This window comes from Pyrus communis, chromosome 5 (genome assembly GCF_963583255.1).
Source record: "Pyrus communis chromosome 5, drPyrComm1.1, whole genome shotgun sequence".
In the NCBI taxonomy this organism is placed as follows: Eukaryota; Viridiplantae; Streptophyta; class Magnoliopsida; order Rosales; family Rosaceae; genus Pyrus; species Pyrus communis.
In genome coordinates, this window is record NC_084807.1 from 8262175 (window position 1) to 8277903 (window position 15729).

The following is a 15729-nucleotide window of genomic DNA, read 5'->3' on the forward strand; positions in this document are numbered from 1 at the left end:
ATTTGAAATTTGACTATGATAAAAACAGTCAGGCATGCCAGTGTTCAATTAAATGGTAGTGTGAATGAAATGAAATTCCTAGTTCATGAATGTGTTCTTGAATTATATATTTGAAGAACAATTCATAATTTCATATTTCAATTTGGGATTCCCGATTTGTCCCAAAATCCCGAAAATATTTCGGGATTCCCGAAAATTTGGTTTGGGATTAGTCTTCAAATTCCCGTCCCAAAAAATTTTGGTTTGGGATTCGAGATACTAGTTTCGGTATGGTATCTCATACCGAACCACCCCTAATTGGTCTGGTGTTGTACTTTCAACATCTCTCTCTTTCTATGACGTGTGATTTCTTTTTCTTTTTTTATTTCCTTACGTGTGTTTATACCGCTTTGGTCTATATTATAACAGGCTTCTGGTATCGTGAAAGAATTATACAAACTATTAATAAGTTGAAAAGATTAAAGAAAGTTATTTTCCACATTATTTTTTCTCTTTTTACACACCCTTTTTTATTTATTTATGTCTTTGGATTGAATAACTAAAAGGAGAACTATGCATAGAGTTATGTCAAAAAAAGAAAATGGTGTGTGAAAATCACTTCCAAATATTTAAAGGTCTTTAGGACAACATGCGAGTTAACTAGCATGTACGTGTTCAAGTAGATTGTAAATGATGTGTGGAAATCACTTCTGAATATTTAAGGGTCTTGTCACACACGAGTTAACTAGCATGTACGTGTTCAAGTAGATTGTAAAATTAACCAAAAGGTTGACCTAACAAACATGTACATTAGTTTTTTTTTTTTTTTTTTTTTTTGGTCAAACAAGATGTATGTAGGTTTTGATTATCATTAAAAAAAAGTTGGGGTTCTACCATAAAATTAATTGGCAATATGTAGAACTTTGCAAGGTTTCTACTTTACCTTCGCATCTCACATTATTTACTTTTGAATGTTTATCATGGAACTTTTCTTTTATTATCCATATACCCTAAAACGAATATCTTACCTTTCTATCTTTGACCATGACAGGTTTGCATAGGCAGCTTCACCATAGGACAACAAACAATAACTCCTCAGGCGGTGAAAGGCTCAACAGCAACAGAAATGACCTAAGTTCACGTTCTACTGTAGCATCTTAATGGTGACCACTGACGTCAACGGTCACTTTTATTCGTGAGAAACCCCAATTGTCACAGTGCAGTTATGAATTTAGTGATTGGTTTACAATTTACATTATGGAGGCGTTACAATGATTATAAGAAGACTCGACTTTTCTTTTCTTTTGGTTACAAGTTATGTTCTTCTGTTGTTAATTAGTCACGTGTTCATCGTTTCTTGCTCCTCATCTCCATTATTCTTGTTTCCAGATTCTGAGAATCAGTAGTCTGAGATAGATATGTAAGAGCAAGATTAACACTAATAAAGATTCAACCAATTGAATCACAACTCTCCAGTGATATCAACATGATTAAAACCCTGTTATTAAAGCTGCAATACTAACCTGCAGAATTCGATCCAGATGATGAAGCTATTGTGGCTTCAAGAACTATAACCTTCTCCTCTTTAGCAATACGAAAAAGCTCTCAAAACATTTGGACTTGAAATCTCAATGAGCCACGGAATTGCAAGAGCAGTGGCCAAGTTCTTAGATAGTATTCTTTAACCATTCCCTAACAGAATTGGTTTAGAATTTGAACTCAACACAACCAACATGTAAACATTAGTCCTAAATAAGTTCCAACACTGAGTTTCAATTCCACAAGAATTACTCATAACTTTTATCATACTTATTCCACAAGTAATTCGATTAAGTCACAGCATATCTAATATGTACCTCATATTTATGTGAACCAACACAACAGCAATGTCAAGAAAACACCACTCCCACTTATTAGCCAAGTCTCAACTCAACAATGTCAAGATCCCAATTAACATCCACACCAGAACATAATATTAATATTCTTTCAGAAGTATGCATCAGTAAAATCACAAGAATTGATTTTCTAGCAAACAAAAACTATTATTAATGACAACTTGTCTTCTGGAACAATTAACCACAAAATTGGAAAAATTGAACTTTAACAGAAAACCAAAATAAGACAACTGACTAAACCAAACAAACTTAAAATAAACTACCTAATTCAAAGGTTTGCAGCTTCAAGCATTAATCAGAAGAATGAAGCATCAACCACAGCTTTTAAGTTCCAGAATGGCTTACTCCCACTTGTCTAAAGATTCTAGCACTCCCATCTGCGTCACATGCGCTTTAAACACATGATTAGGCAATGCTTTTGTGAGAGGGTCTGCAATCATCGAACTCGTTGACAGATACTGAATTTCTATCTCCCCTTTCTTCATCATTTCTCTAACCTTGAGAAACTTCACATCCATCAATCTAGTCTAGAAGTAGAAGTTCTCTTGTTATTTTTCGAGAAGAACACAGCAACATTGTTATCACAATACATTTTCACAGGACCTCTAACAGAATCAATAATATTCATGTTAGCAAGCCACATGGCTTGTTTCATCCCTTCAAAGCATGCCACAAACTCAACTTCCATTGTCAAGGTTGATACAATAGTTTGCTTGGCACTTTTTCATGAAACAGCTCATCCACTTAACTTGAAAATATACGCACCAGTTGATTTTCTCTCATCCACATCTCTGGCAAGATCTGAATCAGTGAACCCAACCAACTCCAATGTATCTTCTCTTCCATATACTAACATAAAACCTTTAATTCTTTGCAGATATCTCAACACCTTCTTTGTTGCCACCCAGTGAGCTTCTCCTGGATTTGATTGAAACCTTTCAAAAGTCCAACAATAAATGCTAAATCAAGTCTATTACAAATATTAGCATACATAATACTTCCAACTAATGAAGCATAGAGCTTCATCTTCATTAGTTTAGTCTCATGCTCATTCCTTGGATATTGGCTTCTCGAGAACTTATCACCCTTGTTCACTGGAACATCAGCTTTGCTGCAACTTTCCATATTGAATCTATTGAGTACCCTCTCAATGCAATCTTTTTGCGATTAACCAAGGACCCTTTTCTATCTATCCCTAACAATCTCAAATCCCAACACATAATAGGCTTTTCTCAAATCCTTCATTTCAAAATTTGTACTTAACATATGTTTGCTTTCATTCAATAGTTGTTTATCTAAGCTTGCAAGTAAGATGCCATCAACATAAAGAACAAGGAAGATAAACTTCAAACCTCTGGTCTTGAGATAAATACAATCATCCATCTTGTTCTCCATAAAACCATGTGAAGTCACAACTTGATCAAATTTCAAAAATCATTGTCTAAAAGCTTGTTCAAGTCCATAGATTGACTTGCTTAATCTGCAGACCATATGCTCCTTCCCCCTTTCAATAAATCCAGGAGTTTGAGCCATGAAGATTTCCTCAACAAGTTCTTCATTCAAGAAAGTAGTTTTGACATCCATCTGGTGCAACTCAAGATCAAAGTGTGTTGTTAATGCCATGATGACTCTCATTGAGTCTTTGGAAGACACTGGTGAGAAAGTGTCATTATAATTAACTCCTTCCCTCTGTGTAAAACCCTTTGCAACTAGTCTTGTTTTATATCCTTCAATTCTTCCCTCAGCATCCCTTTTGGTCTTAAACACCCACTTGCAGCCAATTGTCTTGATTTAAAGAGGTGATGGTGTTAAAGTCTAGATAATTTTTGGACATGGAATTAAGTTCTTCCTCAATTATCACATTTGTTGAAAACTTAGGTTTAGCCATAACTTCAACAATCTCAATGTTTGGTGTGTTCGCTTTTGGGAGCACAAGTATGTAACTGTAGTCTAAAGATGAAGAATTTTCATCCAGCTGCACTTTTTCATCAAACTCAAAATTCTATTGGACTTTAAAACATCTTCATCTTCCAAAAAACAGCATTATGAGTTTCTTATATTCTGGTGTGTACTTGAGTGCAGTAAAACCTGAAGCCTTTTGATTTCTCAAAATAACCAATGAAGAAACATGTTGTTCTGGGGTCTAATTTCTTCTCACTTGGAATATAAAATATTGCTTCTGTCTTGCTACCCTAAACATGAAAATAATGGAAGCTTGGTTGTCTTCCATTCCATAATTCAAAATGTGTCTTAAGCACTTATTTAGATGGCACTCTATTCAAAATATAATTTAATGTCTTCAATGTCTCACCCCAAAGACCAGGAAGTTTAGACCTAGATATCATGCTTCTCACCATCCCCATTAGGGTCCTATTTCTCCTCTCTGCCATTCCATTCTGTTGGGGTGTGCCAGGAGTAGTGTATTGTGCTATAATACCTTGACTTTCAAGAAAGGAAGCAAACGGTCCCTTTTGTTGTCCAGCTTCTGTATACCTACCAAATTAATATGCTCCTCTATCTGATCTAATTATTTTAATCACAAGGTCCAATTGTTTTTCAACCTCTCTTTTAAAAACTTTAAAACATTCAAAGAATGAAGACTTCTCACTAATTAGAAAATTGTAACTTTATGTTGAGCAGTCATCTTTGAAATTCAAAAAATAAGAAAGGAATTGTTATTGGCACTCCAAATTTCTCATTCTACACTCCAAACTTTACATATTTAGAAAGAAAAATACACTTGTGAGAAGTGTAGAATGAGATTTTTGGAGTGTCAATAACACTTCCCAATAAGAATTCCAACATATAGTTTTGACAGGAAAAGGCCCACAAACATCTGTGTGTATGATTTCCAACAAACCATGACTTCTTTTGGCATCTAATTTCCTAATATTTGTCAATTTTCCTTTCATACAATCAGCACATTCAATTGCTTTTTTGAAGTCAATTTCAGGAATCAGGTTCATTTTGGATAATTGAAACACCCTCTCTTTTGAAATATGTCCTAATCTTTTATGCCAAAACATGAATGTTTGATCTAAACCATGCATTCTTTTGGTTGCAATGTTCAAAACATGCAAGTGATCAGTTTCTATAATGCAATGTAATTTCCATAGTTGATCATGCATAAAAGCTTTTCCCTGCGAAGAATCCTTTTTTATAAAACTTGATGCATTTTTCATCTCCCATGAAAACATAGCCATGTTTAACCAAATTGGATGCTGAAATTAGATTTCTCCTCATTGTAGGAACATACAAGACATCATTTAATTGTATTATTAAACTTGTAGCTAGTTTAAGTTTGACAATGTCAATAGCTTCAACAGTCACTTTAGTTCCCTCACCAACAAAAACATTAAAACAGTTTGTTTTCTTTTGTTGCTCAAAACCATGCAATGAATTAGTGATATGCACAGATGAACCAGTATCAAACCACCAAGACAGCAAGAATATCATTAAGATTTGACTCCTCACACACATAGACATCAATTTTTCCATTGGCCCTCAACCAATCCTTGAATATTTCATAGTCATTTCTATAATGACCTTTGGTTTTGCAATGATAACATCTAATTTTTTCAATGTTTTTAGTTTTCACCTTAAAATTGTTAGACGTAGAGGAGTTGGTATTTTTAGCAAGTATAACAGACTTGTCAAAATGCTTAGGTTTAGAAGTGTTACCATAATGAAAATCCTTCTTTCCCTTTGCAGCTTGCACAAAATTGATGGATTCAGCCTCTTTGCTCTTTGACAATTTTCTTCTTGTACACACTGAGCAATTAGTCCATCAACTGTCCACGTCTTATCCTGAGTATTGTAAGACACTTTCAGCTAACTAAACTTATGTGGCAATGCCTGTAGTATCATGAACACCAACAGCTTTTCTCCAATGATAACATCCATGGAACTAAGTTTTTCAGCTGCATCAGTCATCTTTATGATGTGATCTCAAATTAAGCTTCCACCCTCAAACTTGTAGGAAGTCAAGAGTGACATATGCTGAGCAATTTCAACCTTATCTAATTCCTTGAACTTAATCTCCACAACCTTGAGATAATCCTTTGCTAGATTGCATTTCTTGATTCCACCATGCACTGTATTTGTCATGCCAATTTCAAGAATGGATAGAGCCACTTTATTAGCTCTAGTCCATCTCTCAAAATCAGCCTTTGTGCTTTTGTCAGTCAATGCCTCAAGCCTTGGAGTGTCAAGAGCAATGTCATACTCATTCAGTGTCAAAAGCAATTCTATCTCTCTACACCATTTCTTGTAATTGTTCACACCATTGAGAATTGGCACTAGTATTAAATTGATTAACTTTAGTGAAATTATAGAAGACATCAATGAAATCAAAACTTTGAGTCTGTTAAAGATCCCTGATTTCTGTCTTTTTCACCATAAATTGAGGATATTGAATCAACATAACCATACATACAACCTTTATTACTAAAGATATATATAGAATAAACAACTCAAGATTGACTTTGTCAATCAAATACAAATCATTTGTTCTTTAAATTTGATGCTGCAGAATTTTCATTAACACAAAAGCAGAAGAAGAAAAAAATTGCACTGATAACACATATGCATTCAAAAGGGATTACAACTTCATGTTAATTCATATAGCAGTGGAAGTGTTATAACAACTGCAGAAATTATTTATTGATTTGATGCAACAACATATAGCAGGATCAAAATATATAAATTAATTACATCATCCTAATATTGTTGTCAGTATCAAGTATATTTAACTTACAAGGAAAAGGAAACATTCCTGTTTTGGATCGATTTTGTTATAGTTGTAAGTTTTAGCATCAAAACTCGAATTAGAACAACGATTAAGAGAGAAGAGGAGAAAAAACCAGATCTTTCAAATAATAAAGAAAACCTAAAAACAAAACCCAGACTTCTAAGTGTCATATTGTTTAAAAATAACCCCACGATAGTCTTAACGGCTCTTTAGTGAAACAGTGCCATTTAGAGCAGTTTTTTTTATTCGATTTGAAGAACACAAATATAAAACCCAGATTCCGATCTCCCAAATGTAATTCATGTATCGATGAATTGAATTCAATGATTAGAACCCGCGACTCTGATACCACATGTAAGAGCAAGATTAGCATTAACAAAGATTCAACCAATTGAATCACAACTCTCCAGCGATATCAACATGAATTAAAACCCTGTTATTAAAGCTGCAATACTAACTGGCAGAATTTGATCCAGATAATGAAACCATTGTAGCTTTAAGAACTATAACCTTCTACTATTTAGCAATACGAGAAAGCTCTCCAAAGAATAGAACTTGAAATCTCAATGAGCCAGGGAATTGCAAGAACAGTGGCCAAGTTCTTATATAGTATTCTTTAACCACGCCCTATCAGAATTGGTTTAGAATTCGAACTCAACACAACATGTAAACATTAGTCCTAAATAAGTTCCAACACTGAGTTTCAATTCCACAAGAATTACTCATAACTTTTATCATACTTATTCCACAAGTAAGTCGAAGAAGTCACAGCTTAAGATTTTAGACTTCTTCGTATCAATCTCAAACACTACAGTCAGTCCTCTTCATAATTCATACTCATAATCTTACAAGGTAGACTTCTTGGATGTTGATAACTTGATACAATCTTTCTCCCTCAACCTCTTGCATGTTGATAAGTTAGATGTCGCTTACTATATTTACTGTCATGGAGAAATAAATTGAGTGAGAGGATTCGAACTTGACATTGCTCCAATATTAAAAAGAGAAATATCACTAAACTAAGAGAATCCATCACTCTTTGAGTTAGTGAAATTCCTAGTGGCTGGTGCTGATGGTTATGAGGGTCTATTTTCACAAACATACATGTTGGAGGTAAGTAATTTGTTTATTAATGCACTAAATTTTTCTCAAACCAAAGTTATCATTATTTACTTCACATGTATTCCCAAAGTTTTGATTATTTTTTGTACAAGCAATATTTCACTTTAAACTAAATTCAGCTACAAGGAGAGAGATTCAAACTCGGTTACATATGGAAAGTATATCAGTTCTAGCCAATGTGGATACGCCCACATCTGCCTGAAAAGCTTTTGATCTTAATAACTTGAAATCCTTGATAGTTCATAGATAACATACAACCACAAAATAGAATTAGAAGTCAGTACTGGGCAAGGACTAGGGCTATATTAAAATCTAACAATCACATTAAAATCTAACAATCACCCCTTAAACCTTTGGATTGATTCAAGTGTTGGATCCACTTGCAACCTTGATAAAAACATCCTCCAAAGTAGTATCAGCCAGACCACATGCAAAAACTGTCAACCTACTCTTTGCATTCTCCACAGTTTGGAATACTTCTGCAAACTCTCACCTCACTCTTTGGCAACTCGAACTTCTGTGTCCCCGATAGCTGGTAAACCTTGTTCGAATTTGGGCAGAGGGTTCGGACCATGTCCTCCACTTCTTGTTCATGATCCCAAGTTTTTGTGATTGCTAAGGCATACGATCCTCCATATCTGGCCTATAGCTGTCAAACCAACTTCAAAGTGTTATTCCAGTTTCATCGATTTAGAATTTACTATGTGTTCCACGCAATCAAAAAATTTCGTCAGTTCATTGGATGTAAAATGTCAATATTAAGCCCGACTGGAATCAATTTTAAACTAGGAGATGTGAGTGCTAAAGATGTATACAATCTGAATGCGGGTAAAAATGATTCGACAACCTTGCAAGTTGCAACCAAAGTACCAAACACAGCCTTAATAGTTCATACTTACCTCCTTTGGATTTCCTATGCTCTACAGTGTGCCGTCTGTGAAAATTCCTAGTCGATCATATGTACTCTGCCTCCTCCATGGAAAGTGCTGAAGATACGCACACAAGCTTTAAGTGAATTACAGAGAAGGTGAAAATCCTTAAAAGTACCTTAAAGTATCATTGATAATATATTAACAAAGAAAAGAGAGAGAGAGAGAGAGAGAGAGAGAGAGAGAGAGAGAGAGAGAGAGAGAGAGAGAGAGAGAGAGAGAACTGGTCAGGACAATTGTGCAGTCTTGTTTTGCCCACTTGACAATATTTCGTAGATGTTTTCTTAAAGCTGGATCAAGTCCACTACTGGGCTCATCCATGTACAGAACAAAATCTACTTTTCAACGAAGACTCTTGTAAAAATACAGCACAAGTAGCTTTTGTTTTTTTTAACAAACAATATCGTCTATACGAAGGAGGTGGGGGATGGGCTAAGCCTCACAGTGGGCTAGCCATAATAATATGGTTCAAATTTGCCTATGGTGAGAATCAAACCTAAAATATTTCACTTACAAGTAAAATGAATACTACTAGACAGTAGTACTAAATAGCAGTACAAGTAGCTTTAATAGTGATCAAGAGTAATCAAGACGTACTTTGGGATACCCATTCAGGGAAATTGTGACAGTAAGCCTTCTCTTCTTACCTCCACTATGCTTCCCGGCTTGTTTGTCGGCAACCCCAGTTTGAAGTTTATCTTCAACAAAAGCAAAAGCGGGGGTGGTGACAGTGCAGTATGACTAGTGCTTGTGGAAATAGTGACAATTCAACTGCGCTTGTCGGCAAATTTGTAGGATTCTTAGTTGAAATTGATGGTGTACCATGCACCTAAAGAGATTCCATGTTATTTGAATGCCCTTTCAACTGCTCTCAATGTTAGTCTCATGCATGAATTTAAGGATTATAGACTCAAGTGTCACTAATCACATGACAAATCAAACTACAAGTTGTCCTGTACCACAGTAGTAAAAAGGTGTTGAGCTCTTACATGACGACGTGGGTTCGAACCCTATTAATGGCTAATTTAACAAAATCTATCGTTTAACAAAAAAAAAAAAAAAAACAATATATATATATATATATATCATTATCCAAACCATCTCAAGTTTCTCTGTTGCAAATGTTAGTGGTGTTCCAGTTTTAGGAAATGATAAGCTAATATTGATCTCTGAAAATATGGAGTCTATAGCTCTATTTGTTCCTTCTTTTCCTTTTCCTTCTTGCACTTTTTTCTCTTCACAATGTTGTTTTTCATCATCTTGTCACCAAGAAGCAGATTGGTGAAGGATAGGATGGTAATCATCAATTAGACAGAATGATAAAACGACTCAAAATTTTACAGCCATTTTTTCTCTTTAAATTTTGGATGTTAGAACCAAACAAGGATATCAAAGAGCTTTGTGAGTGCAAAGTACAATTACGCTTGTAAGCTGGGAGAATTCTTATTGAACTGAAATAACAATTATGGCTATTAAATAGCCTTACATCAAAACAGGAATGGAAATAACAACCCACAATTTACAGGACCTACAATCGTGGTAAGTGACTAAGTCAAAACAGAAAACAAACTTGTCCCTCAAGTATAGGAGGGTTATTTGCATGACCTAGAATAAATCCCTAAAAACAAGGAACCCTAACAACTTCAACATTCTCCCTTAAATTGAATACCATTGACATTCAGTTTATTCCAAGGTATTTGCAAACACCCATTAAGTCTCGCAGCTTCAAAAATACTTCAAGCTTTAATGGTTTTGTCATGATGTCTGCAATCTGTTCTTGGGTAGAACAATGTAACAGCTCCACTACTTCATCTTTGACAAGATCTCGAAGAAAATGAAAATGTACATCTATGTGCTTGCTACGACCATGCATCACTAAATTTTTCGAAAGCTTAATGGCTAAGACATTGTCGCAATACACCATTGTAGGACTAGTTTGCACCTGATTTAAACTTCTCAAAATTCTTCTTAACCACACCACTTGACACGCACTTAAAGCTGCAGCAATGAACTCCGCTTCAGTGGTGGAAAGAGTAACCACTAGTTAATTCTTCGAGGACCACGATACTGCACTTGAATTCATCATAAAAACATACCCTGAAGTACTCTTTCAGTCATCTTGATCACCAGCATAATCACTGTCCATGTAGCCAATAAGTTCTTCATCTCCTCCCTTCTTGTAGAACACTCCAAAACAAACTGTGCCTTTCACATACCTTAAAATTCTTTTAGCTGCGAACAAATGAGAATCAGTAGGATGCTCGATGTACCTACTAATTAAACTTACAAAGAACATAAGATCAGGGCGTGTAGCAGTTAGATACATGAGGCTTCCCACCATCTGCTTATAAAGCATGCCATCAACTCCCACTCCCTCTTCATGTTGTGTGAGTTTAAATCAGTGTTCTAAAAAACGGCCTAGGCAGCACCTAGGCGCTAATCGTTGCTCAGCCGCTGCAATTAAGGTAGGATCAGAAGAATTAGGCGGAGCCTGGGCGGCCACCTAGGTGCTCTAGGCGATGTAGGCGGTCCAAGGCGAAGTCGAGGCAGCTTTCGATATGATGCGAATCCCGACTTTAATAAATTAGCCATGGTTGCAGAGCTTGGTTTCGGCGGACTTGCAGGCACACTCACCATCGTAGAGAAGAAGAAAGTGAACAATTAACCCTTATCTTTTAATTTGACACGGCGTCGTTTTAGTTTGCTTTAAGTTTTGTTTACTCTTTACACGTGGCTTAGTAAGTGCCACTCTTTTCGCCCATAAAGAAACCAGGAACTAAAAAAACACTATGTCATACAATCCTAATAGCATTTTAATTGGAAGAAAATGGTACTAATCGACAAAATAAGAAAAAAAATATATGATACTAATATATTTTGTAAGTATAGTTCTTTTTTATTTTTTTTGGTATACACTATCAAATAAAAAACACGCTATATTTAATTTTTATGCATTTTATGTTTCACCACATATAAAATAACATAAGATATATATGTTATATAATGAATTTCGTTAAATTAATAAAATGTGAACTTTATAATTTATGTATTCTTCTATTTTACATTTTATTGTTCAAATACTTCATAATATATATATGTCATTTTATTTTCTAGTTTATGATAAAAGTATATATATTTTAAGTATAAACAGACACTTATTTACACGAAATACAATAGATTTACTTAAATCCGCCTAGTCCGCCTAGTCGCCTAGGCGCTAGGCCCCAATCCACTGCCTGACTAGCGTCTTTTAGAACCTTGGTTTAAATCCAGGAACCATTGGATTGTGCACTGAGTTGCACTAATCCATATTGAACCTTTCGAACACTTCATGTGCGTACTTCCGTTGATTAATAAATATGCCATTTGTTGTCTGCACCACTTCAATGCCAAGGAAATACCTCATTTTGCTGAGATCAGTCATATCAAATTCAACCATCATGGACTTCTTGAATTGCTCGAACATAAGCTCATCATTCTCAATAAATATAAGATCATCAACATTAAGGCATACGATTAAAATTTTACCTTCATTTGCTATCTTGATAAACAAAGTATGTTCGTAGGGACATCTATTGAAACCTTCCTTGGTGAAATATGACTCTATGCTACTGTACCAGGCTCGTGGAGCCTGTTTGAGTCCATATAATGCCTTTTTTAGACAATACACCTTGGATTCACTCCCCTTCTGCTTATAATCAGGTGGTTGCTCGACAATCACTTCCTCATTAATCTATCCATGCAGAAAAGCTGATTTGACATCGAGTTGGTAAATCCTACAATTCTTTTGTGCAGCAAAGGATATAACAACTCGAATTGTATCCAAGCGAGCCATTGGTGCGAACACTTCAGTATAATCCACTCCACATTGTTAACTATATCCCTTAGCAACGAGCCAAGCCGAGCCTTGTACTTGTCCACTTCCCCATTCTCATTTAGTTTTGTCTTGAAAACCCACTTCACTCCAATGGTCTTTCCTCCTGATAGCATGTCCGTTAATTCCCATGTATCATTTTTCTCTATGGCTTCTATTTCCTGATCCATCGCTTGTCTCCATTTCTCACTTTTCATGGCATCATCAAATGTAGTGGGATCACCATTAGTAAACAAGGCTAAATGAGCCAAGTTCACACTTTCTTCATCAGAGAAGCCTGCACCAGTTTCATAATCTCTCATCCAGGTTGGTGGCCTTTGAATTCGTCCCTCACGAAGTGCACTGTCTTCATTCGTGGTATCTCCTTCTTCTAATGAATCATTACGATCAGACTCATTATTTCCCATGTCTTCATTAGCTTCAGACCCTTGTCCATTCCCTTCATCTTCTATATCTATTTCTTCGTCCATTTCCCATTCAAGATCGGGCAAAATGGCTTGCTCGTGACTGTCATCCCAATTCCATTGTTGATCTTCTTCAAAGACCGCATCTTGGCTTACAATAATCTTCTATGAAATAGGATCAAACAATCTATAAGCTTTAGATTCTTCACTTACCCCTAACAATATGCATTTGAGACTTTTGGCATCAAGTTGTACTCTTTTATTGTCAGGTAAATGCACATGGGATATGCATCCAAAGATTCTAAAATGATCCACTGATGGTTTGTGCCCACTCCAAACTTCTTCAGGTGTCTTGCTTTTCACGGCAAGGGTTGGACTTCAATTCAACACATGTATTACCCAGCTTACTACTTTAGGCCATAAGGTTTTTGGAATTTGTTTCTCTAATAACATGTTGCGAACCATATTCATAATGGTTCGATTCTTCCTTCCAGCGACGCCGTTTTGTTGAGTAGTGTAGGCAACCATCAATTGCTTGTGAATTCCATTCTCATTGCAGAAACTTGTAAATTCATGTGATGTGAATTCACCCCCACGATCTGTTCTTAGACTCCTTATGAATGCTCCAGTTTCCTTCTCAACCCTGGCTTTATAGGTTTTGAACATGGCAAAAGCTTCTAATTTCTCTACCAAAAAGTAAACCCAAGTTTTTCTACTGAAATCATCAATAAAGGTGATGAGATTCCTTTTCTTACTATTTGAGATTGGATTTATCGGGTCACATATGTCAGCATGTATCAACTGAAGGATCTTGGAAGTCCGCACACTTTCCCTTGGAAAAGAATCACGGTGTTGTTTTCCCACAAGGCAGTCTTCACACACTTTTTGAGAAGCTTTGAACTTTGGTAACCCTTCAACCATATTCTTTTGTTGGAGCACTTTGAGTCCATTCCAACTCAGATGCCTATATCGACAATGCCAAAGGTTTGCTTGATCTATGGTCATCATATAGAGACACTTTAGTTCCTTTGGTGGGCAGCAAGCAACCAAAGCAAACATCCTATTGTACGTCATCTCAATCTCTACAATTAGACCTTTCTCAGGATGAAAGATCTTACATTTTCCATGTTGCATAAGCACTGCGAGTCCCCTCTTTTGCAATTGATCGATACTTAACAAGTTGTTCTTCAATTCAGGCACAAAGAAGACTCATGTAATCACATGCATGATCTCATTCACCTTCATTCGAACCTTGCCCTTGCCTTGTGCTAGAGTCATTTCCCAAATTCACCGACTCTCTAAAATTGTCCAACTCGATGAATATTTCCCTTCTGCCACACATATGGTTGCTACATCCAAAATCAAAAAGCCAAATGTACTTCATCCCAACCTCCTTAAAATCCACATGTGCCATTAGCAACATCTCTTCTTTTGTTTCTGCATAGTTCGCCTTTGGATCCCTTGCTCTCTTAGGGCACTCCCACTGAAATTTCCCTAGCTCATGACAGTTATAGCATTCTAAGATAGATTTGTCGTACCCAAATCTACCATTTCCCCTTGTTCTTCCACATTAGGTGCCACGACCTCCACCTCTTCCTCCATGTTGAACTCCAGACGTCACTTGAAGTGCTTGTTCATCCACAACATGCCGACTGATTCTTTGTTCGTGCACCAAGAGGCTGCTCTCAAGCTCATCTATGGATAAAGTATCCAAGTCATTCGACTCCTCAATCGAGCAAACAATATAATCATATTTTGAAGTCATGGAGCTCAAAATTTTCTCAATGATCACCACATCCTCCGTTCTTTCTTCGTGAATCCTCATCTTATTGGCTATGATGAGCGTCCTTCCAAATAATCATTGACCGATTCCCCAGCCTTCATGTGCAGTACTTCAAACTTCTTTCGAAATACATGCAGTTGAGTGCGCTTGACATGTGCTATTCCTTGATACTTCTACTTCAAAGAATCACTTTACAGTATCCTTCTTCATAATTGTTTTCAAGATCGAACGATCAATGGCCTAAAACAGGTAGTTTTTGGCCTTCAAGTCTTTCAGCTTCTAATCTTCCAGTGCCTTCTTCTACGAATCACTAGAATCAGATCCTCCTACTATAGCAGTGATCCCTGTCTCCACCAAGTTCCAATATTCCTTGGAACATAGAAAATTCTCCATAAGCATACTCCAGTGATCATAGTGCCCGTTGAACTTTGGAATGGCTGGTTGCACAAAGCTGCTCTCAGATGTCATGTCTCTTGTTCCTTCACGCTGGTAACTGTGTTTGCAAGTTTTGGTCAAGCCCCGTGATAGGGCTCTAATACTAGATGTTAGAACCAAACAAGGATATCAAAGAGCTTTGTGAGTGCAAAGTACGATTACTGGGAGAATTCTTATTGAACCGAAATAACAATTATGGCTATTAATAGCCTTACATCAAAACAAAAATGGAAATAACAACCCACAATTTACAAGACCTACAATCGTGATAAGTGACCAAGTCAAAACAGAAAACAAACTTGTCCCTCAAGTATAGGAGGGTTATTTGCATGACCTGGAATAAATCCCTAAAAACAAGGAACCCTAACAACTTCAACATTGGATGAGGTGAATTACTTGAACTGGGTTTCTTGGAAGTTAAATGTCACTAAACAACCGAAACGTGTGTAGTCTAAATCAAGAAAAAAGATAATACTCCAAATTAAAAAAAAATTAGAACAAGTATATGTTAAATTGATATTATCTTTTACATTTCCAAACTAGTGTTTACATTCCGCC

At 36.1% G+C, this 15729-nt stretch overlaps 1 pseudogene; it reads right to left on the bottom strand.

The window, feature by feature from the left end:
• Nucleotides 1-8109: 8109 nt before the first annotated feature.
• Nucleotides 8110-11016, bottom strand: LOC137734251 (ABC transporter A family member 7-like; annotated as a pseudogene).
• Between the last annotated feature and the right edge of the window lie 4713 nt (nucleotides 11017-15729).